The sequence below is a fragment of the Carcharhinus amblyrhynchos genome, chromosome 22 (assembly GCF_965287045.1).
Source record: "Carcharhinus amblyrhynchos chromosome 22, sCarAmb.v2.hapA, whole genome shotgun sequence".
Taxonomy (NCBI): domain Eukaryota; kingdom Metazoa; phylum Chordata; class Chondrichthyes; order Carcharhiniformes; family Carcharhinidae; genus Carcharhinus; species Carcharhinus amblyrhynchos.
Window position 1 is genome coordinate 34,000,083 of NC_137345.1, and position 22,391 is coordinate 34,022,473.

General features: G+C 40.4%; 1 protein-coding gene and 1 non-coding gene across 6 annotated transcripts in view; both read right to left on the bottom strand.

The window, feature by feature from the left end:
• Positions 1-22,391, bottom strand: part of LOC145357047 (protein phosphatase 1 regulatory subunit 12B-like) — a 235,361-nt gene that overhangs the window by 77,536 nt on the left and 135,434 nt on the right. The window contains exons 20-21 of one of the 5 annotated variants that reach the window (XR_013889240.1): positions 22,037-22,194; positions 20,511-21,933 (exon numbers count right to left, since the gene is read on the bottom strand). The exons of the other annotated variants lie outside the window; for them this stretch is intronic. The gene's annotated coding sequence lies outside the window, so the exon portion shown is untranslated. Of the gene's footprint in view, positions 1-20,510; positions 21,934-22,036; positions 22,195-22,391 lie in introns of those variants that run through there. 5 annotated transcript variants of the gene reach the window in all.
• Positions 19,388-19,576, bottom strand: LOC145357183 (U2 spliceosomal RNA). The gene has a single exon (XR_013889269.1). It is a non-coding gene; the product is annotated as a U2 spliceosomal RNA (small nuclear RNA).

Sequence of the window (22,391 nt, forward strand, 5' to 3'; positions counted from 1 at the left end):
CTCTAGCTGGGATGGAATGAGCATTTTATGAAAGTCCAGCACAACTTCTTGGCTCTTGTATGCTTATTCTTCTATTTATACAGACCAGGACTTGACTAATGACTTTATTAACTTGTCCTTCAAAGGGTTGCGATAAAGGCTCCAATGTGTCTCTATTCTTGTACCTCCTTTAAAATTAAACATTTGTACTGTCATTCTTCCAACCAACATGTATTACCTCACTTTTTTCTGCACTTAATTTCATCTGCAAAATATCCAGCTTTTCCACCAGCCTATGTCAAAATCACTACCTGCACACCCCCAAGTCCATATAACTAATGTACATTATCACTAACAGAATGTGTTGCCTCTATTACCAGTGATCAGTATGTTTGTACTTAAGAGGTGTGTTGTCTTACTATGAATCTGTGGATCCCAAATTAAATAATTCAGCAGCAGAAGATTTTAAAAATAAAGGTTATTTCTTACATACTTACCCCAAATTAAGTGCAACTTCTCACACAACATCACAGGTGAAGGTAATTTACTGTCACAGCTTACAATTATCTGTCTCCTTTGGGCAGGCATACGGTTTCTTAGGTGAACATAGTGGTTTAAAGTTGAAGTGGATGCCTTGTAAGGCAAAGGATTCTCAACAGGCTGTGAAGTTTCTTGTACTTAGGTGGAACAGATCTGTTGCAATCTCTCATTTTCCAGGCACTGCTCTTAATTACTGCAGCTGGCTGGTTTCAGACGTGCAACCGTTCAGTGACTTTTGGTGGAAACCTGTCCGGAAACAGCTTCTGACTTGAAAAGCAGACAAAGGATGGCTTCCACATCATATACCTTGTATAAATTCAAAGTCTTTTTTCAAAACAGGGAGTGGTATTTCACGTTGGTTACAACTTGAGAGTTTAGAGAGTGTCTTTGTGAGATCCATTCAAATTGATAATACACTTCTGGATTAGTTTCAGGAAAAGGCAGTTCAACATCAATATGGAATGCTCCTTTTGTTCTCTTGAGACAGGGAAGTAGTTTCACTATACAACAGAGGTCAGGTGTCCCTCAGACATTTAAAACAGCTAGTACTAAATTCTGCGGAACATCAATCGTATCATATAGTCTGCCGTATCCATTTTTAATTGCTATCAAGTCACTTCCGGATGTACACATGAATATTTGCTCAAAATTAAAGTTGGCTGAAGTGCTCTTGCCCAAATCACTTGCTAACCATCACCATCTCAGAATCAACCCTTTTGACAAGTAAAAGAGCAAGCCATTAGGGTAGAGAAGGTTTTCAAGGGGCGGGAAGGACAGTCAATGCTTGTAGAAGTGAAGTTAAATGAAGCAAAAACAAAGCAGCAAATTATCGCAATGGCTATAAATTAAAAGAGGGAAATGTGCAACAAGACTTTGTCCTTGTACACCAGTCACTGAAGGTAAGCATGCAGGTGCAGCAGGCAGTAAAGGCGGCAATGGTATATTGACCTTCATAGAGAGAGAATTTGAGCACAGGTGCAGGGATGTCTTGCTGCAATTATACAATGCAGAGAGTGACGAGCCCCTGGAATTCACTACCACAAAAAGCAGTTGAGAGCAAAACATTGCTTGTTTTCAAGGGGGAGTTAGATATAGCCCTTGGGGCTAAAGGGATTAAAGGATTTGGGGGGGGGAAGCAGGAAGAGATTATTGAGTCAAATGATCAGTCATGATCCTAATGAATGATGGAGCAGACTAGAAAGGTTGAATGACCTACTCCTGCTCCTACTTTCCATGTTTCTAAGTACAGATGAAGAGGTTAGCACGAGTAGGATTTTCTTTAATTTGAAAGAAGTCGCATTCCAGTGTCCTTTCCTCATTGTCCTGCAATTTTGTTTTTCTTTTCAGGTCCTTATACAACATCCTATTGGAAAGCCATGATTGAATCTGCCATCACCACTATCTCAGGCAGTGCATTCAAGATCCTAACAACTCACACATAAAGTTTTCTCATTTTAGAACTAAGTGATTTGCTAATCAGCTTAAATTGAAAAAGTTAAAGTATGTTATTAGTTAGGCTAGTATTCTTGAGATTTTGACCTTTCCATAAATTTCTCTCTATATTTACTGTTGAGGCTCATGATTTTGAAGCTCTATCAAATCTCCACTCAACCCAAAATTTTACAATCTATCCACATGGATCTTTTCAATAACCAGTCCCAAGCCTTCACATTCTTCCTAACGTGCATGTCCAGAATTAGACACAATACTTAGCTGAAACCATTGTTTGATAAAAGGGGGAGAAAAATTTACATAATCTATACCTCAATTTATAAAGCCCAGGATCCCATATGCCTTTTTAGCCACTTTCTCAACCTGCTGTATCAACCTGCCACTTTCTCAACCTGCACTATCTTGGGCACATTTCCCTCTTTAGAATTGTAACCTTTGTTTTATGTTGCCTCTTCTTGTTCTTCTTACCAAACCGATTCACTTCTATCCTGCTCACAGTTCATACACATCCAAATTTTAACATTGGCAAGCTTTGAAAATTGTGTCAAGGTCATTTTATAAAATCAAGAAAAACAATGGTTCTAATATTAACGATGTAGAGATGCTGATGTTGGACTGGGGTAAACACAGTAAGAAGTCTCACAACACCAGGTTTAAGTCCAACCAGTTTATTTAATAATTATTATCAAATTAACTGGTTGGACTTAAACCTGGTGTTGTGAGACTTCTCACTCTAATATTAACGCCAGAGGAGGTACATCTATAGCTTTCTCCTGTTTGAAAAATGACTTCCTCAGCCAAGTTCATATCACTTGTCCCTATTATTCAATGGATTTCAACTTGGCTGACAATCCTATTATGAGGCACTTTTTATCAAACACTTTTTGGAAGTCCATATACACCTATATACATATCCATGTCACTCTCATTAATTCCCTCCAACACCTTAACAAAAAATCTCTAAGAAATCTGCTAAACTCAGGTTTGCCTTTAAATATTCCACGCTGGATTTTCTTAGTTAAATGACACTTGTCCCAGTGACTGTTTCTTGTTTTATAAAAGCTTTCCAACCACCAAGGTTAAACTGATAAGTCTGTACTTGCTGGGCTTATCTTTCCAACCTTTTTGTAACAAAAGTGCAACATTAGCAATTCTTCAATCCTCTGGCACCACCCATGGTGGTGGATAGTAAAAAATTACAGCCAGTATCTCCACAGTTTCCATTTTACTTCCAGTAGTATCCGCTGCAGCATCCGGTCCTGGTAACTTTATTATAGCTACTTTGCCAGCATCTTTTGCATCAGCAAATACAAGCCCCCTGCCTCCATACATTGATTGCCTTTTTGGTCCACCATTCCTCTTATTACTTAAATGAGTAATAGGAACACATTATGCTGCTAGTCTCTCCTCATTGTCTCTCTTCACCTCTCTCATTTATGCCTTCTTTTCCCCTTTGAACTTTCCCTGTTTGGCCTGATGCTTCGTTATACTATTAACCAGACATCTGTTTATCCTATTCTCCATCTCTTTTCTGTTGCAGTGAATTCCAGGCCCACAGTAGCTCTGTGTGTACATTTTTCTCAACTTCCTTTCAGCATTTATTTTAAATCATACCGCAAAAGGTCCTTCTTATCTATTCTATTCAGGCCTTTCATAATTTTATACAGCTAAATTAAACCTCCTTTCAGGTTCCTATGTTCCAAAGAAAGTAATCTCAGACTATCCAATCTTTTATTATGGATAAAAGTTTTCATTGCTCACAAATCTCCTTTTGATTGCAATCAAACCCTTCTATCTGCAAACTCCTTAATCATGTCACCTAAAATTCAGTCTAAATCATTAATATGTACCACAAACAGCAAGGGACCCGGTGGTGAGCCCTGTGGAATCTTACTGCAAACAGCCTTGAAGTCACAAACACCTGACCAGAACTTCTTGCTTCCTGCCAGTGACGAATTTTGAATCCAACCTGCCATTTCTGACTAGTTTATCATGTGAGATCTTGTGAAAAGCTGGCTAAAATCCACGTAGACTAAAGGGGATTTAATTTAGCTATACAAAATTGTCAAGGGCTTGGATGCAGTCGATCAGGACCTATTGCTTTTTGCAATGTAATGCAGCGACCATAACTTTATGCAGTACTCCAGTTGCAACTTAGCTAATATTTTATACAGTTCTAGCATAACGTCCCTGATCTTATACTCTAGATTTAGTCAATATAGGAATAAAATCCCATCTGTCTTCTTAACCACTGCATCTATCCATCCTGCTACCTTCAAGAATGTGGACAGATACTCTAAGGTCCCTTTTCTCTTCTGCATTTCTCAGTAGCCTACCATTTGTTAGACATTCCCTTGTCTTGTTTGTCCTTCCAAATATCTGATTTCACACTTCTCCAAACTGGTGGTGGAGGCGGATTCGATCGGGTCTTTTAAGAGACTTTTAAATAAGTACATGGAACTCAGTAAGATAGAGGGTTATAGGTAAGCCTAGTAATCTCTAAGGTAGGGACATGTTCAGCACAACTTTGTGGGCTGAACAGCCTGTATTGTGCTGTAGTTTTTCTATGTTTCTATGTTCTAAATTGAATAGCAGTTCAATTTATTGCCTACTTGGCAAGTCCATTTTTATTTTCCTGTAGTCTATAGTTTCCTTCTTCAATATCAACTACATAACCAATCTTCATAGCATCTGCAAACTTCTTTTTATGCCTCCTAAAATTAAGTCTAACTCATGAACATATTCCACAAACAGCAAGGGGCCTGGTGGTGAGCCCTGTGGAATCTTACTGGAACAGCCTTGCAGTTACAGACACCTGACCAGAACTTTTTGCTTCCTGCCAGTGACTAATTTTGGATCCAACTGCCAGCTCTGACCAGTTTATCATGCAGACTGAAAAGCCTGCTAAAATCCATGTAGATTAAATCAAATACGCTACCCTCCTAAAACCTTCCTTGCACCTCAAAATAAATTAGGCAGACATGGCATTCCCTTAACAATTCATGCTGATGATCCTCAATTAATCCATGCCTTACTAAAAACAATTTACCAATTTTTTTAAACAATAATTTTCCCACTGACGTTAGGCTGGCTGGACTATAATTACTTATGCTTGACCTTCTTCCTTTTTTAAGAAATGGTACAACATTAGTTGTCCTCCAGTATCAAGCATACAGCCAGAGAAGATTGAAAAATGATATCCAGGGCTTCTACTATTGCTTTCTTTGTTTCCCTTGACAGATTCATTTCTCTGGATATAATGATTTTATTCATTTTTAAGGATAGCAACTTTTTTCCCCCTCACTATGTTTAATCCATCCTATTTTTTCACAGTTTTCCTCCTTAATAATGTTTGCTTTGTACCTTTCTTTTGTGAAAACAGATGCAAAATTCTTACTAAGAACCCGGCCTCCATTTTCCGCCTACATAAACTGTACCTTTTGGTCTCTAATTGAGTCCTACTATTTCTCAAGTATTTATACAACATCTTTGGACTTTCCTTGGTTTTCTTGATTTTTTTCATGCCCTCTTTGTTTTCCTGATTGTAATTTCCCCAATATATTTTTATACCCCTCTAGGCTCATAGCAGAATTGAGCTTTTAAAATCTAAATTTTTCTTGCATTATCCTACTTTGTATATATTCTCTTTGACAGAGGTGGGGGGAGCGGGTCTCGATGGCTGAGTCCCACCCCTTTCCTCTGTGGGAACAATTTAGTTTTGAAATATATTTTAAAAACATATCTTGTTAAATCTTGACTACAATATCCTAATGAAACTCAGACGTCTTATACATTCTTTAATTATTAGCTATGCATTACATTCTGGAGAAAACCATGTAATTTAATCTGCATACTGGATTTTATAATTCTTTTAAGGAGACTGTTCTAAACAAAAATACATTTGATAATAAGGCTGGCAATCCCTGATTCTTCCCAGCCTAAAAGTTCACAATTAACTAATAATTTGATACTGTACTTAATTTCACTTACTGTTCACCTATTCCATGACTTGCATCCAAACAGTATGCTCCACACACTGCCTAGACATACCTTACCATATTTGGAAATCAGCTGGTAACCAGTGTATCCTAGGCGAAGCAGCTCTATACCTAGAAAGGGCACAACTGAACTATATCCTAATCCTTCACATTTCAATGAAACATCATCTGAGAATTTCAGAATACAAAGTGAGCCTTTCTGAAACAAGTCACATGCTTTTCAAGTTGTCAGAGAAATAGCTGTTACGTGTTGTAGATGGAAACAAATCAAAACATACACTGTGTACGATACAGCATTAACATTTTTATGAAAACTTTTAGAAACAGATTAGCAAAGAAAATAGAATACTTGTGTTAATGTGGGCTGATGCAAGTATACTTAAACATTACAATGAATATTGCAACAGTCAACTTGTTTCTGCACAAACTTAAGCTCTGTTACATAAAAAAGGTTTAAAAGTTCAATTCAAATATTTACGCTCTGCAGAACAAGATGTTCCAAAGCTCAGCATAAATTAAAGCTGACATTTAAATGAACATATGACTATTTACAGTTTACATAAAACAAAGTTTTATTATAAGGCTAGGATACGACCAAGTTTGAGAGTAAATGGCATTCTAACTGGATAATTCAGTTGCTAAAACTAATAGCACAAAAATTGCAGGCATCATAATACAACATTGGGTTAAATCCGATAGTGGGGAAAAGGTCAAATAAATGTGAACTACAATGAAGTAGCAACTCACTGAAAATACATCTTTCAAAGAAGCTAGCCATATACAAAGAAAAATACAAAACCTCTTTCATTCTCTCAAGTGACACCGCGTAAAATGGCATCAATACAATAATAAGATTAGAAGTAACTCAGTTCAAATAATTCAGAGTGAGAATTGATAAACAACAATTCAAACTGACTACCAAGAACAGAATAGCATTTTATTATTGAAAAGTTTTTTTAAAAAAACCATTGCACTTCGAATATTTAACAATCTGTTGAAGGCCCTGCAGTTTTCCATGACTATGTATGGTTACAAGGCTGGAGCACCACTTGCTTCATGGCATCTATACTATGGCAAGACAGTTCCAGAAATAAAGCAGCAAAAGCATAAGCCAGACTAAAACACTGGATTCTCATCCACCCAAAGCAGTTATCTGTAAAACAGTGAAAGTAAACTATTTTTAAAATTTATTCTTCCACGTGATGTTGAAGGGGCCTTTGTGAGTTGCTGCAACCTTTCTACTGCTGAGTCAAAAAGCTCAAATGGATGAAACATGCTACAGCCACCATCTTGCCACATATGCCAATAATTTGGTCATCGAAGAGAGGCTTCTCTCTTTCTGATGTGCTATCCAAAATCAATAGCAACTGACATTTATACATACCTTGAAAGAAGTAAAACTTCTTAAGGAATGTTAAAGAAAGATCATCAGACAAAGCTGACCCCAAGCCGGACAGGGGGACTATTAAAGACAGATGACCAAAAGTTTGACAAATGGTGTGGGTTTTGTTGAGAGTCTTAACAGATATTAGAGGGGTCAAAAAGACAGAATGGTTTAATAAGGGAAATCTAGAGCTTAGGGCTTAGGCAGCTGAAGCCATCAATGAAGAGGCAACCTAAAGTGGGGTTGCATGAGGCTCCAGAATTGAAAGAATACAAAGTACTCAGGAATTTAGGAAGTTACAGGGCTAGGGAGAGGCAAAGCAAAGGAAGGATTTGAACACAAGAATGAAAATTTTAATTCTGAGACGTTGTGGGAGACAATGGTAGCTCAGCAAACAGAAGTGATGGATTAACTGGACTGGGTGTAATATATCCAGAATCCTCAAAAACCACTTGAAGCTTACACATAGACAAATTGCCAATTTTATTTGCTTGCAAAAATACTCCTGAAAGATCAGCTTTCATTTACAAATTTCAAGTTCGCTGACAACACCACTGTAGATAGGTCAGATCTCTAACAACGATGAGACAGGATACAGGAATGAGGCAGAGAATCTGGTGAACTGGTGCGACAACAATAATCTCTTCCTCAATGTCAACAAAACGAAGGAGATTGTCATCAACTTCTGGAAGCGTAAAGGAGAACATGCCCGTGTCTAAATCAACTGGGATGAAGTAGAAAGGGGCGAGAGCTTCAAGTTTTTAGGTATCCAGATCAACAACCTGACCTGGTCCCCCCATGCCAACACTACAGTTAAGAAAGCCCACCAACGCCTCGACTTTCTTAAAAGATTAAGGGAATATGGCACGTCAGCTATGGCTCTCACCAACATTTACAGATGCACTATAGAAAGCATTCTTTCTGGTTATAATCACAGTTTGGTATGGCTCCTGCTCTGCCCAAGGCTGCAAGAAACTACAAAAGGTCGTGAATGTAGCCCAATCCATCACGCAAACCAGCCTCCCATCTGTTGACTCTGTCTGCACTTCCCACTGCCTTGGCAAAGTAGCCAGCATAATTAAGGACCCCACACACTCCGGACATTCTCTCATCCACAGTCTTCCTTCGGAAAAAGATACAAAAGTCTGAGGTCACGTACCGATTCAAGAACAGCTTCTTCCCTGCTGCTGTCAGACTTTTGAATGGACTTACCTTGCATTGAGTTGATCTTTCTCTACACCCTACCTACGGCCATAACACTAAATTCTGTACTCTCTCATTTCCTTCTCTATGAACAGTATGTTTTTGTCTGTATGGTTCACAAGAAACAATACTTTTCATTATGTGAAACAATACTTTTCACGTGATCGTAAAAAACGGTTATTTGATTTAATTTATTAGGAGGAACAGAAGGATTCTTAAACAGAGTTCCAGCAACATTCTCAACGTGAAGGCATTAATTGACCCATCAAGCATTAAAGAGCTCGTCATTTTGTAGTAGGCAAGTAGAGTATTGCTGAAGAGACAAGCCAAAACTTTTCATCTGGCACTCACCAGGACATAGAAATTAGATGCAGGACTAGGTCATTCAGCCCTTCGAGTCTGCTCCGCCATTCATCTTTATCATGGCTGATCATTGAATTCACTATCCTGATCCCTCCTTCCTCCCACATCCTTTAGCCCAAGAGTTACATCTAATTTCTTCTTGAAATCATATAACATTTTGGCCTCAACTACATTTGGTGGTCGTGAATTCCACACATATGCCACTCTCTTGGGTGAAGTAATTTCTCCTCACCTCAGTTCTAAAATGTTTACCCTTTATCCTCAAACAATGACCCCAGTTTTGGACTCCCCCAGCATTGGGAACATTCTTTCTGAATCTACTTTGTTGAACCCTGTTAGAATTGGTGAGTTTCTATAAGATCCTCTCTCACTCACATGAATATCATGGATAAGGGGAAAAACAACAATTTATACTGTATGAGAAGAGGATGCTGATTGGTTGGTAAGTGTACTCAGATTGGTGCAGGATTTCCCATGGAGAATAAACCAGTTGATGGTGACTGATAGTTAACTGCCAAGTATTGTTTGAAATTTAAACTAGGCAGCTGACCCTGATTGCCCTAGCATTGCCCCTGACCAATTACAAATGAACAAGTGCACTTGTGCGATGTACCCCAAGTGACAGTTAAAGATAAAGTTAAAGATGTCAGAAAATGATTGATGAAAAATGAAGACATTTCCCAGCATGTATACTTCACCGTGAAACTAATCAGCAGCGCTGCATACGAATTTTGGTTAAAAGAATAGAGAACACCACATTCCCAAATCATTTGCACTACTTTCACCTATGGATTCTTGAGTCTGACAGTAGCCCGAGTTTACAATCAACATTATTTAGCAAAAAGCCAACACAGTTTTATGAAAGCACAGTTCACAGGAGTTCCTTTCAGAAAAGCGTTAGGAAGTATATACCAGTCAAATCAATTCTAGAAATGCAATAATAGACTGAAACCTTATGTTATGAACTCATTGAGCGAGATCACATGAGGAATTAAAAGCAAATGTTTATAGATGTAACAGAAATCAGTTCTATTTTACATTGAATGCATAGTCCTCACTGAAAAAAAAATATAAAGAGCAAGGTCAGATTAAAACAATTATATAACGACACCCAAATAATGTATCTGACTTTCAGTAAAAGCAAGTATAACATTTAACACGGGCGAAGTTTTAACATTTAAATAATGCAAAATGTTGAAATACATTGTTGTATTTAGTTAATCGTTACTTTAAAAAGTCTTGGGGGGGAGAAATTTGACTAGATTTTACAGATACCGTCTGACTAAAAGAGTTTTCCTGAATTTAATCTGTATTGTTATTTAATCAGATAACACCAAAGCAGATTATGATGGTTTGAGAAAGAAGTTGGCAGATGTGAAAACTAATCGATTACAAAATAAGCGAGTGACACCTTGACATTTCACTCCATCCAATCAGGATCACTTCTCAAAATGGCTGGGCAAAAATCATCTCACCCAACTTCTTCATGAAGGCCAACAACCTGGTGTAGTCCCGGAGGATTGGAGGATAGCGAATGTTGTCCCATTGTTTAAGAAGGGGAACAGAGACTTTGCCGGGAATTATAGACCGGTGAGTCTTACTTCTGTTGTGGGCAAGGTTTTAGAAAAAATTATTAGGGATAGGATTTATAGTTATTTGGAGTGTAATGAATTGATTAGAAATAGTCAGCATGGTTTTGTAGCGGGTAGGTCGTGCCTTACTAACCTTATTGAGTTTTTTGAGAAGGTGACCAAAGAGGTGGATGGGGGTAAGGCAGTTGACGTGGTATACATGGATTTTAGTAAGGCGTTCGATAAGGTTCACCATGGTAGGCTTCTGCAGAAAATGCAGATGTATGGGATTGTGGGTAATCTAGGAAGTTGGATCAGGAATTGGCTATCAGATAGGAGACAGAGGGTGGTGGTGGATGGTAAATATTCATCATGGAGTGCAGTTACGAGTGGTGTGCCTCAGGGATCTGTTTTGGGGCCACTGTTGTTTGTAATTTTTATTAATGATCTGGATGAGGGTATAGTTGGGTGGATTAGTAAATTTGCTGATGACACCAAAGTTGGAGGTGTGGTAGATTGTGAGGAAGGGTGTCATAGTCTGCAGGGAGACTTAGATAGGTTGCAGAGCTGGGCCGAGAGGTGGCGGATGGAATTTAATGCGGAGAAGTGTGAGGTAATTCACTTTGGTAGGAGCAACAGATGTGTCGAGTATAGGGCTAACGGGAGGACTTTGAATAGTGTGGATGAACAGAGGGATCTAGGTGTGTGTGTACATAGATCCCTGAAAGTTGGGAATCAAGTAGATAAGGTTGTCAAGAAGGCGTACGGTGTCTTGGCGTTTATTGGTAGGGGGATTGAATTTAGGAGTCGCAGTGTAATGTTGCAACTGTACACTACTCTAGTGCGGCCGCACTTGGAGTACTGTGTGCAGTTCTGGTCCCCGCATTACAAGAAGGATGTGGAGGCGTTGGAGAGGGTGCAGAGGAGGTTTACTAGGATGTTGCCTGGTATGGTGGGGAGGTCCTATGAGGAGAGACTGAGGGATCTAGGGTTGTTTTCGTTGGAAAGAAGGCGGCTAAGAGGGGATCTTATTGAAACATATAAGATGATTAGAGGTTTAGATAGGGTGGATAGTGATAGCCTTTTTCCTCGGATGGAGAAAGCTAGCACGAGGGGGCATGGCTTTAAATTAAGGGGGGGTAGCTACAGGATGGATGTCAGGGGTAGGTTCTTTACCCAGCGGGTGGTGAGGGATTGGAATGCCCTGCCTGCTGCAGTTGTAAATGCGTCTAGTTTGGGGGCGTTTAAGAGATCTCTGGATAGGTTTATGGACGAAAAGGGATTGGTATAGGCTAGTGGGTCATTGTTTTTGTAACTGGTCGGCGCAACATCGTGGGCCGAAGGGCCTGTTCTGCGCTGTAATGTTCTATGTTCTATGTTCTAACCAATTGTTTGTGGATGAACTGATAGCACAAATAGAAATAAAGATCTAATAGCCATTACAGAGACAGTTACAGGATGCCAGCAATTTGGACCTAATATTGAAGGGTATGAGACATTTAGGAAGGACAGAAAGTTAGGGAAAGATGGGCAGGCAGCTCTGTAAATTAATGATGGTATCAGCATATTAGAGAGGGATGACCTAACTTCAGGAAACAAGCATGCAGAAGCAGTTTTGGTTGAGATGAAAAATGATAAGTCACTTGTGGGAGTGGTGTACAGGCCCATTGATTGCAATTACACAGTAGGACAGAACATAAAATAATAATGGGAGCTTGTCAGAACAGAAAAGTATGTGATAACAATGGGGTATTTTCATCTGTGTATCCGCTGGAAAAATAAGATGAGCAAAAACGGCACAGACGAGAAGTTGCTGGGATACTTTTGGGATATTTTCTTAGAACAGAACATTCTGGACCAACCACAGAGCAGGTTATAAGAACATAAGAAATAGGAGCAGGAGTAGGCCATCTAGCCCTTCGAGGCTGCCCTGCCATTCAACAAGATCATGGCTGATCTGAAGTGGATCTGTTCCACTTTCCTGCTTTCTCCCCTTAATTCCCTTGTCTATCAAAAACCTATCTACCTGTGACTTAAATATATTCAGCGAGGTAGCCTCCACCACTTCAATGGGCAAAGAATTCCAGAGACTCACCACCCTTTGAGTGAAGAAGTTCCTCCTCAACTCCGATCTAAACTGCCCCCCCACCCCCTTCTTATTTTGAGGCTGTGCCCTCTAGTTCTGCTATCCTTTCTAAGCGGGAAGAATTTCTCTACCTCTACCCTATCTATCCCCTTCATTATCTTATATATCGCTATAAGATCCCCCTCAGCCTTCTAAACTCCAATGAGTACAGACCCAGTCTATTCAATATCTCCTCATAGGCTAACCCCCTCATCTCCGGTATCAGCCTAGTGAACCTTCTCTGCACCCCCTCCAAGGCCAATATATCCTTCTGCAAATGCGGCAATCTAAACGGCACACGGTACTCCAGTTGCAGCCTCACCAGTACCCTGTACAGTTGCAGCAAGACATCCCTACTTTTATATTCTATCCCCCTCGCTACAAAGGCCAACATTCCATTCGTCTTCTTGATCACTTGCTGCACCTGCAGACTGGGTTTTTGCGATTCGTGCACAAGGACCCTCAGGTCCCTCTGCACTGTAGCATGCTGCAGCTTTTCGCCTTTTAAATAATAATCCCTCCTACTATTATTTCTACCAAAGTGGATAACCTCACACTTGCTAACATTATACTACATCTGCCAGGTCCTTGTTCACTCACTCAGCCTATTCAGATCTCTCTGCAGACTTTCCGCACCTTCCATGCGATTTGCTTTTCCGCTCATCTTTGTTTCATCAGCAAATTTTGTTACCCTACACTCAGCCCCCTCCTCCAGATCATCTATGTAAATGGTAAACAGTTGAGGCCCCAGCACCGATCCCTGCTGCACTCCACTAGTCACCAACTGCCAACCAGAATAGCACCCATTGATTCCAACTCTCTGCTTCCTATTAGACAACCAATCCTCTATCCACGCTAACACCTTACCCCCAACTCTATGCACCCTAACCTTTTGTGAGGCACCTTATCAAATGCCTTCTGGAAATCTAAAAACACCACATCCACTGGTTCCCCTCTGTCTAACGCACTAGTTACATCCTCATAGAAATCCAATAAATTTGTTAAACACAACTTCCCCTCAATGAATCCGTGCTGCGTCTGCTTGATGAAACCATTCTTTTCTAGGTGCCTCGCTATTTCTTCTTTGATGACGGATTCTAGCACTTAAGTTCTTAAAGAAAATGCATATAATCACATGGTAGGTCAGAAGGTCAGACAGTATATAAAGACTGACAAAAAGATGAATAAGGAGAGAAAATTTAGAATAGGCGAGAACGATAACTTGAAATAAAGACGGTGAGTAAGCGTTTCTACAGATCGTTAAATACGAGTTAAAGCAAATTGGTTCTATAGAAATTGCATGTAGGGAATTAAAAATGACAATAGGAAGATGGTAGATGAATTGAACACGCACAGCATTAGTCTCCACCAAAGAGGATGCATATAACATCCCAGAAACAGATGTAAAGATGTAAGTGGAAAGGGAGGAGGAACTTAGAAAAAATATCACCACCAGGGAAGTGGCATTCAGCAAATTGTTAGAGCTGTGGGCTGACAGATTTCTGGTCCACAAGAACTACATCTTTGAGTCTTGAAAGAAGTGACTAGCTGCTTGATGTATTTTAATTTTCCAAATTCCATAGATTTGGGAAAGATTCCATTTAGCTGGAAAATAGCAAATATAACTCCTTTATTTAGAAAGGGAGGGAGAAAGCAAGAAACTACAGGTCAGTAGCCAAAATTTTACAGCAGGACACTTACGTACTTAGATTTTCAGAAGGCATTTGATGATACATCACGTCTAACGTTACTGTGGAAAATGAAAGCTTAGTGTAGGGGGTAACACATTGGCATTGGTAGGGGAATGGCTTGTTGACAGGAAACAACTGGCATAAATAGGCACTTTTCTGGTTGACAGGATGTAACAAGTGATGTGACTCAGGGATCAGTGTTTGGGCCTCAACGTTTTACAATTTATATAAATGACTTGGATGAAAAATACAAAAGGTATGGATGCAAAATTGCTGATGAGACAGGCAATGGGACATAAATAGGTTAACTGAGTGGACAAAGATCAGGCAAATAGAGTACAAAGTGGAAAGTCATGAACTGGTTCATTTTAGTCGCAAGAATAAATAAGAAAGCTTTTTGAATAGTGAGACATTTCAGAGCTTAGATTCAGAGGGATCTGGTTCTAGTGCATTAATCAGAAAAGACTGGTATGCAGGTACAGCAAATAATCAGAAAAACAAAACGAATGTTATATTTTGAGGGGAACTGATTCCAAAAGGTTGGACTAGCCTTGTATCCACAAGGTTAGAAAAATCCTGGATAATGTCAATAGGTCTGAAAGCATCTGTGCAGAGGAAGTAAAGTCAATGTTGAGAGACTAGATGACTCCTCGTCAGACCCTTCAAACCCAAAGGGTCATCTAGACTCAAAACATTTGCTGTATTCCCTCTCCACTGATGCGATCAGACCTGCTGAGATTTTTCAGCATTTCTGTGTTTTTGTTTCAGATTCCAACATCCACAATACTTGGTGGTTATCCACAAGGTTACTTGATTGAAACCTTTAAGGTCCAAGCGATCTTGACAGGATGGATGTGGGAGGACATTTCTTCATAAGGGAGCATCTAGAACTAGGGGGGGGGGGGTCACCATTTAAAAATAAGGGATCACTCATTTAGAAAAGGAGATTTTATTTTCTCCCAAAGTGTCTTTGAAATACTTCCTCAAAAGGTAGTGCAAGCAGAGTCACTGAATGTTTTTAAGGCAGATCTAGATGCAGATTCTTGATTAACAAAGGGGTGAAAGATTATCAGGAGTGGGCAGAAATGTGGGATTGTGGTTATAATCAAATCAGCCATGATTCTATAGAATGGCCTATTTCTGCTCCTAATTCATATGTTCGTAAGTATGGTAAATTGTTTAGAATGGCTGTAGATTTACATTGTATTTCATTTTACCCGGTCAGAGATGTTACAATATTATATAAAGCTATTTGTGATGTTGAAATAGCTTTATTGTTCAAGATGTTTCTTTCTTCTCCTACCAAGAGACAATGTTCAAGCCACAAACACAAAACTTGTTTTCAAAAAACAATGCTCAGTTGCAATACAATGGTTCATGAAACGAAGTTAAAATATGTCAGTGTAAACAAAACCTTTTAAAACCTAAGCGCTTAAAAGTTGTAGGAATAAAAAAGTTTTTCAAGTATCCATAAAGATAGTTAACCCAGTTAATAAAGCTGCTTCGATACAAAATAAGAAGACAAATCCTATTTCTTTAGTTACAATCAAAAACAGATGCTTGTTAATGAGTGACAAACAGCATGACAGGTCTTTGTTTGTCAGGGTATAAATAATCAGGGAGCAAAAGTTTTTACAATTCCAGTGTTAAATTTATATGCAAGCCTGTCACCACAAGTGAAAACCGCACCCTCTCTGAAGTCTAATATTCAGGAGTTCAAGTATGGGCCTCAAATCATTATCACAAACAAAACAATAGGACAAGAAATGAAAGCATAAACAGAAAAAGATGCTGTATTTCCGCTCTCATGTTCCATTACATGATAAAGTATTGACTGAGGGTTTGTTATTAAAAACCACAAAAGGCAAAAGAAAAATGGCCAGTTGAGGACAATCTCATAGATTGAAACACTCTATCCCAAGAGAAAACCAGAGGAATTTTTCAAACTGATGTTGACTCAATGGCTTTTCACAGAAATTAATTCAAAAGGGTAACTTGAAATTGAATAAGTCATTCAGGTACAAAGACATGAGCCACCTCACTCTCAAGATGTGAAATTCGTCACACTGGAGGACCTGGCCATATACCTTATTTGGAAGAAGACTTTGGACTTTTAACAGGCCATATGGATAATATGGTAATATCTCTTGCCTGTTTTGAAAACTTCAAGAATCAGCTTAGCAGAGACAAAGATACCATCAGGAAGCCTTCCACTTCAGTCAACCATATAGCCAAAGTAATAAACAATAGCATGTAGGGAGGTAACTCTCCCCAATCTGTTTCAACTTCAAGTTCACCTCAGGATCAACCTCCTGGAAATTCAACAACGCAGCGGCTAGCAGCTTATTGAGAAACCGCTACTTACAAGACTTCTGCTTCAACAAAAAGTATCAAAAAAGGAAATGTTAAAAATGGTGCTCGTGTTTTTACTTTCAACTGCAAACAGCACCATCTGCTGTATCAGTGCAGCATTTTTCTTTCCTGTTATGAAACAGCAAACAAGATCTAAGGGAGATTGCTGGTACATCTGCAAATTCAAAATGTGGCTTAAAAAAATTACCGTACAAAATTACTTTCCCTGAAAAATCTCTAAAACAACAAATTTTAAAAATCATGTCAAAGCTCTTTGCTTTCATTTTCTGAAGTCTTGCTGTGAATGAAACAAAGCGGCAAGCGAGGAGAGAGCAGAGCAATGAGCAGGATAGCCACGCCAAAATGGAACCAACTGGGTCATGCACGCTATGTCAGTCCAGGTAACACTATACTGAGTTAAATCAGGAGGATTAGCAGACTAGAGATGGAGGGATACAAAAGAATGTTATAGTTAAAGATCAAGAGCCTCAGGACGTTCCTGGGAATCAACAGATGGGCCATCCAGCATATTTTACGGCTCACCTGCCTCTTACATTGGAGCTACTGGGGATCTTCCATGAATGTCTGTATAGGCTGTTGTATGTTTATTGATGTCTCTTTTTTACATCCACACGCAATTCAGTCCACCTTGTTGGCCAACAAGGGGCATACATGCAGTGGGTCGTGCGAGGACTGCTCTTGGATGTTGCTTCACGAGTTGCCTAGTGCTTCATAGAACATAGAACATTACAGCGCAGAACAGGCCCTTCGGCCCACGATGTTGCGCCGACCAGTTAAAAAACAATGACCCTCTAACCTAAACCAATCCCTTTTCATCCATAAACCTATCCACGGATCTCTTAAACGCCCCCAAACTAGGCGCATTTACAACTGCAGCAGGCAGGGCATTCCAATCCCTCACCACCCTCTGGGTAAAGAACTTACCCCTGACATCCGTCCTATAACTACCCCCCCTTAATTTAAAGCCATGCCCCCTCGTGCTAGCTTTCTCCACCGAGGAAAAAGGCTATCACTATCCACCCTATCTAAACCTCTAATCATCTTATATGTTTCAATAAGATCCCCTCTTAGCCGCCTTCTTTCTAGCGAAAACAACCCCAAATCCCTCAGTCTCTCCTCATAGGACCTCCCCTCCATACCAGGCAACATCCTGGTGAACCTCCTCTGCACCCTCTCCAAAGCCTCCACATCCTTCCTATAATGTGGGGACCAGAACTGCACACAATACTCCAAGTGCGGCCGCACCAGAGTTGTGTACAGTTGCAACATGACGCTGCGACTCCTAAATTCAATCCCCCTACCAATAAACGCCAAGACACCGTATGCCTTCTTAACAACCTTATCTACTTGATTCCCTACTTTCAGGGATCTATGTACACATACACCTAGATCCCTCTGTTCATCCACACTATTCAAAGTCCTCCCGTTAGCCCTATACTCGACACATCTGTTATTCCAACCAAAGTGAATTACCTCACACTTCTCCTCACACTTCATGTCGTTAGTGTATGCTTAAACTGGACCAATTGACAGGCAACACAAGAGCTCACTGTTTGCTGTGCAGTTACAGCGACCCGGGTCAGATCTCCGGTTTGGGTCGGTGTCTGTGGGAGTTTGCACATTCTCCCTGTGCTTGCGTAGATTTTCTCCGGTTTCCTCCAACACCCCAAAAACGTGCTTTTAGGCTGACTGGTGTAAATAAATTGTCCCTAAATTGGATCTCCCTTAATCTGGCGCACATATAATTCTCTAAATTTGCACCCTTTTATTGTGGAGTCCCTGAGATGTAGACAAAGGTCGTAGGTAGAAGAATGATTGGAATGAGGCACTCACTGAGTGTTAAAATGGATGGCGCTGGCTTGTAGGGCCGAAGGGCCTGTTTCCTGTGTTGTGTTGTTCTTTGTTGATTTCAAGATCATAGGGGCAGTCACATACTAATCAAGCATGACTTTAATTATTGGCATACTTAACATCACCCACAGTACATACTGCCACAGATTTTTTTTGTTTGTATGTCCAATTCAATCCAATCAAAGTCCAATTCAGAATCTCAGCAAGTGAGACATTCCCGATCCAAGCTGACAAAACAGGCCTCTCACCTCCTGTCTTGGGTTTGATCTACATGAGTCAAGCTGATTGGAGTAGGCATTGCACCTCCTCCAAGGCTTGATCTCATTTGCATCTTAGCCAAAAGGCCGAGATGCCATCTTTAAAAATTGTTTCAAATGAAGCTGCAATGAAACCTTATGACTTCAACCAAAGGTGCTGGGGAATAGATACAGAGGAGATAGATGCTAGGGTGTGGGGAATAGGTACAGAGGAGATGTCAGAGGTAAGTTTTTTACACAGAGGTGGTGGGTGCATGGAATCGGCTGCCAGCGGTGGTGGTGGAAGCAGATTCAATAGTGTCTTTTAAGTGACTTCTGGATGAGTAGATGGGACTAAGTAGGATTGAGAATTACAGGTAAGCCTAGTACGTAGAGATGTTCGGCACAACCTGTGGGCCAAAGGGCCTGTTTGTGCTGTAGTTTTTCTATGTTCTATGTACAGCATGTCAATGCTACACTTGATCTTAGCCAAAAGGGGAAGCAGAAACATTTTTTTTAAATCCAATTCAATCAAGTCCAATTCAGAGTCTCAACAAGTTGAGACATTCCCGATCCAAGCTGACAAGACAGGTCTCTCACCTCCTGTCTTGGGCTTGATCTACATGATCCAAGCTGATTGGAGAAAGCATAGTCCCTCCTCCAAGGTTTGATCTCATTTGCATCTTAGCCAAAAGGCCAAGATGCCGCTTTTAAAAATTTTAAAAATAGCTAAAATGTAACCTAATGACTTTAACCAAGTACAGAATGTCGATACTACATTTGATTTTAGCCAAAAGGCCAAGAAGCGATATATTTTCATTATTTCAGAAAATGGCATGCCCTGTCTTCTGTTTTTTCATCTGTCTTCTGTTTTTTCATCTGTCTTCTGATTTTCTGTTGCCATGTTAATTATGCCTAATTCCCTTTTAGTGGTAATTGCCTAAAATTCCTACACGTAACACTGTAACACAGTATTCTCATTTGCTAATTTAGCTTGGTCACATTTTTAAGCCACAAGTATCTGACTGTAAATTCTCATTAAAATCTTTGCTCAAGTTCCTTCCATGTCCAGCTTTGACCACTCTGTGGCAGCACTGCAACGAAGTGTTCCATCTTCTTAAAATCAAGCATCAGGGAAGAAAACATTCAGGTATGGTACTATTTCAAGCAAAGTCAACCGTTCACAGGCCTTTTCCTTGTGTGTGCTTCTCTCCCATGGGCTAATAAGCCTGTACTCAGCACTCCTGCTCCCCCAATTCCACAGCTACCTATCTGCTCCTTCAGTGCAGTTCGTGCTCTCAGAAGGTTGAGATTATGCAACAGAAGCTTTATTTAGAAATTCACATTTTCAGCGCACTTTATTGACCATTATCTGAATAGGACCTGAATCTAAAGTGTTAGTTATTTTCTTTCAATACATACTGATAAAGTGAACCATCTTGTGAACACAAAGGCATACATTTATGTAAACAAATCAGAAGACTCAGTTAAAAGATTCTGAAACTGACTTGCAACTAAAATTTAGGTCAAGAAGTTGTGTGCAAGTCCATCACTGCTCTGCTGTATTTATTTGACCTCTTATGCAAATGAAATTCTAGTAATAAATCTGCAAATGTAGCTTTAGCTTGAATTACATGATATATCATGATTTTCCAATTCATAAGGAATCCAGAATTTCTTATGTGCATTAAATACGTTACTCCACTGCTAAATACCATAAGATAGCAAAAAAAAACACTGCTAACTCAATTATTCGACGTGTAGGTTTTTATTTCTTTTTAATTCATTCAGTAAGTATGAGCATGGTTGAAAGGTCAACAGTGATACTTCAACAATACTTCTATTGTTGAACAAGGTTCAACAAATACTTCTTGAACCTCCACAATCCAGATCATGAAGGTGTATCTATAATGCTACAAGTTAGGGAGCTAATGAAGGAAATCATATCTTTCTGAGTAAGGATTGAGTGTGACTTGGAAGTGGTACTGGTGCTCTCACGTCCCTGCTGCCCTTGCCCTTCTAAGCAGAACTGTTGTGAGGTGTTGAAGCAGCCTTGGCAAGTGGCTATAGTATATCTTGCAGACGCTACACACACAGTGCACCTCTGGTGGAGGGGTAAAAGGTGACAATCAAATGGGCTTTGTCCTGGATAGAGTTTAACTTTAAGAGTGCTGTGGAGTTGTGGGGGCCTGGCAACTGTTACATAGTATTGTCAGTCCTGGAGGCCCAGCATTGTCTGCTCCATGAAGTCGAAGCCCCTAGCGATGGAGGTCTGGGTGGCATGGTGGCACAGTGGTAAATACTGCTGCCTCACCAATGCCAGGGCGCCGGGTTCAATTCTAGCCTCAGGTGACTGCCTACGTACAGAGTGTGTGGGTTTCCTCTGGGTGCTCTGGTTTTCTCCCACACTCCAAAGATCTGGGGTTAGCTTGATTGGCCATGTTAAATTAACCCTTAGTATCGGGGGACTAGGAATGCATGGGGTTACAGGAATATACCTGGCTGGGACTGTTGCCGGTACAGGCTTGATAGGCCGAATGGCCTCTTTCTGCACTGTAGGGTTTCTATGACCAAGCTCAAGTCCTTCAGCAATGGTGCTGTGACTGGGCCATACTCTCAAGGTTCTTAACCATGGTCCTCAGAGACTGATCCATGCCTTTAACTCCATGTGTGGCTTGGATGTCCTGCCCCAGACTTTTTGCTGCAGTCATCACCCTTGCAGTTTTGATCTGGGTAGCTGCAATGCCAGCAACATCTCCTGTGGCTGAAGGCTTTGGGACTCCTCCAATGAGCCTTACATTTACAAGAATATTGCTGACAATCTTCCTAGATTTTGTGGCTCTGCATTTGCAACTCCAGCTGGAACTTGTCCAGAGGCACAGCATATGGCTGGGGCACAACTATGTCTTGGGATCCAACAGACTGCTGACTGCCTGATCCCTGCGACATTGCTGTCTCCACCTAATGTGCATCAGAAGCTGAGTGGTGCTCACCAATAGTGACCCAGAGCCCGTCTGCAACAATCGCCCTCCGAGCTGCTTGTCTGTGATGATGGATGGTACAGGTGATAGCTGTGGTGCCTTTTCAGTGTCTTCCTCTGAGATCTCCTCTGAGGTGCTGTCAAGGGTTATAAGAGAAGGTGTGTCTCTGGATTGACCTGCTTCGTCCTGCAAAACAGGGGAATGATTTCAATAAAAGGAATAAACAAGAGTCTGGGTAATTAACTTATTTGAGACAGGTCATCTGAATAAAGGTGCAATGGATCCTCACTTCGTTGGCACAGGTCAGCCTCACTGTTAGGCACAGCTCACTCCTGTCCCTCCTCTTGCAAGTTGCACTGCCCTTTCTTTGTAGGGGTTGAGGATTCTGCGCTCAGACATCACCCTGCCCATCTTCTCCATCTCCTTTCTATTATGGGAGATCTTCTCCTGCAGGGACACAAAGAGGACTTAGTGAGCTGGAGTACTGGCAGTTTAGAGGTCTATAAGAACTGGCATGTGTAGGCACCATGCCTAGGCAGAAAGGGGTTGTGAGGGAGAGTTTCAGCAGGGTTTAGAGGAAGATGCTGGGAGGTCAGATCTGGAGAGGTTGCCAGGTGGCAGCGATTGGATTTAGGTTGACATTC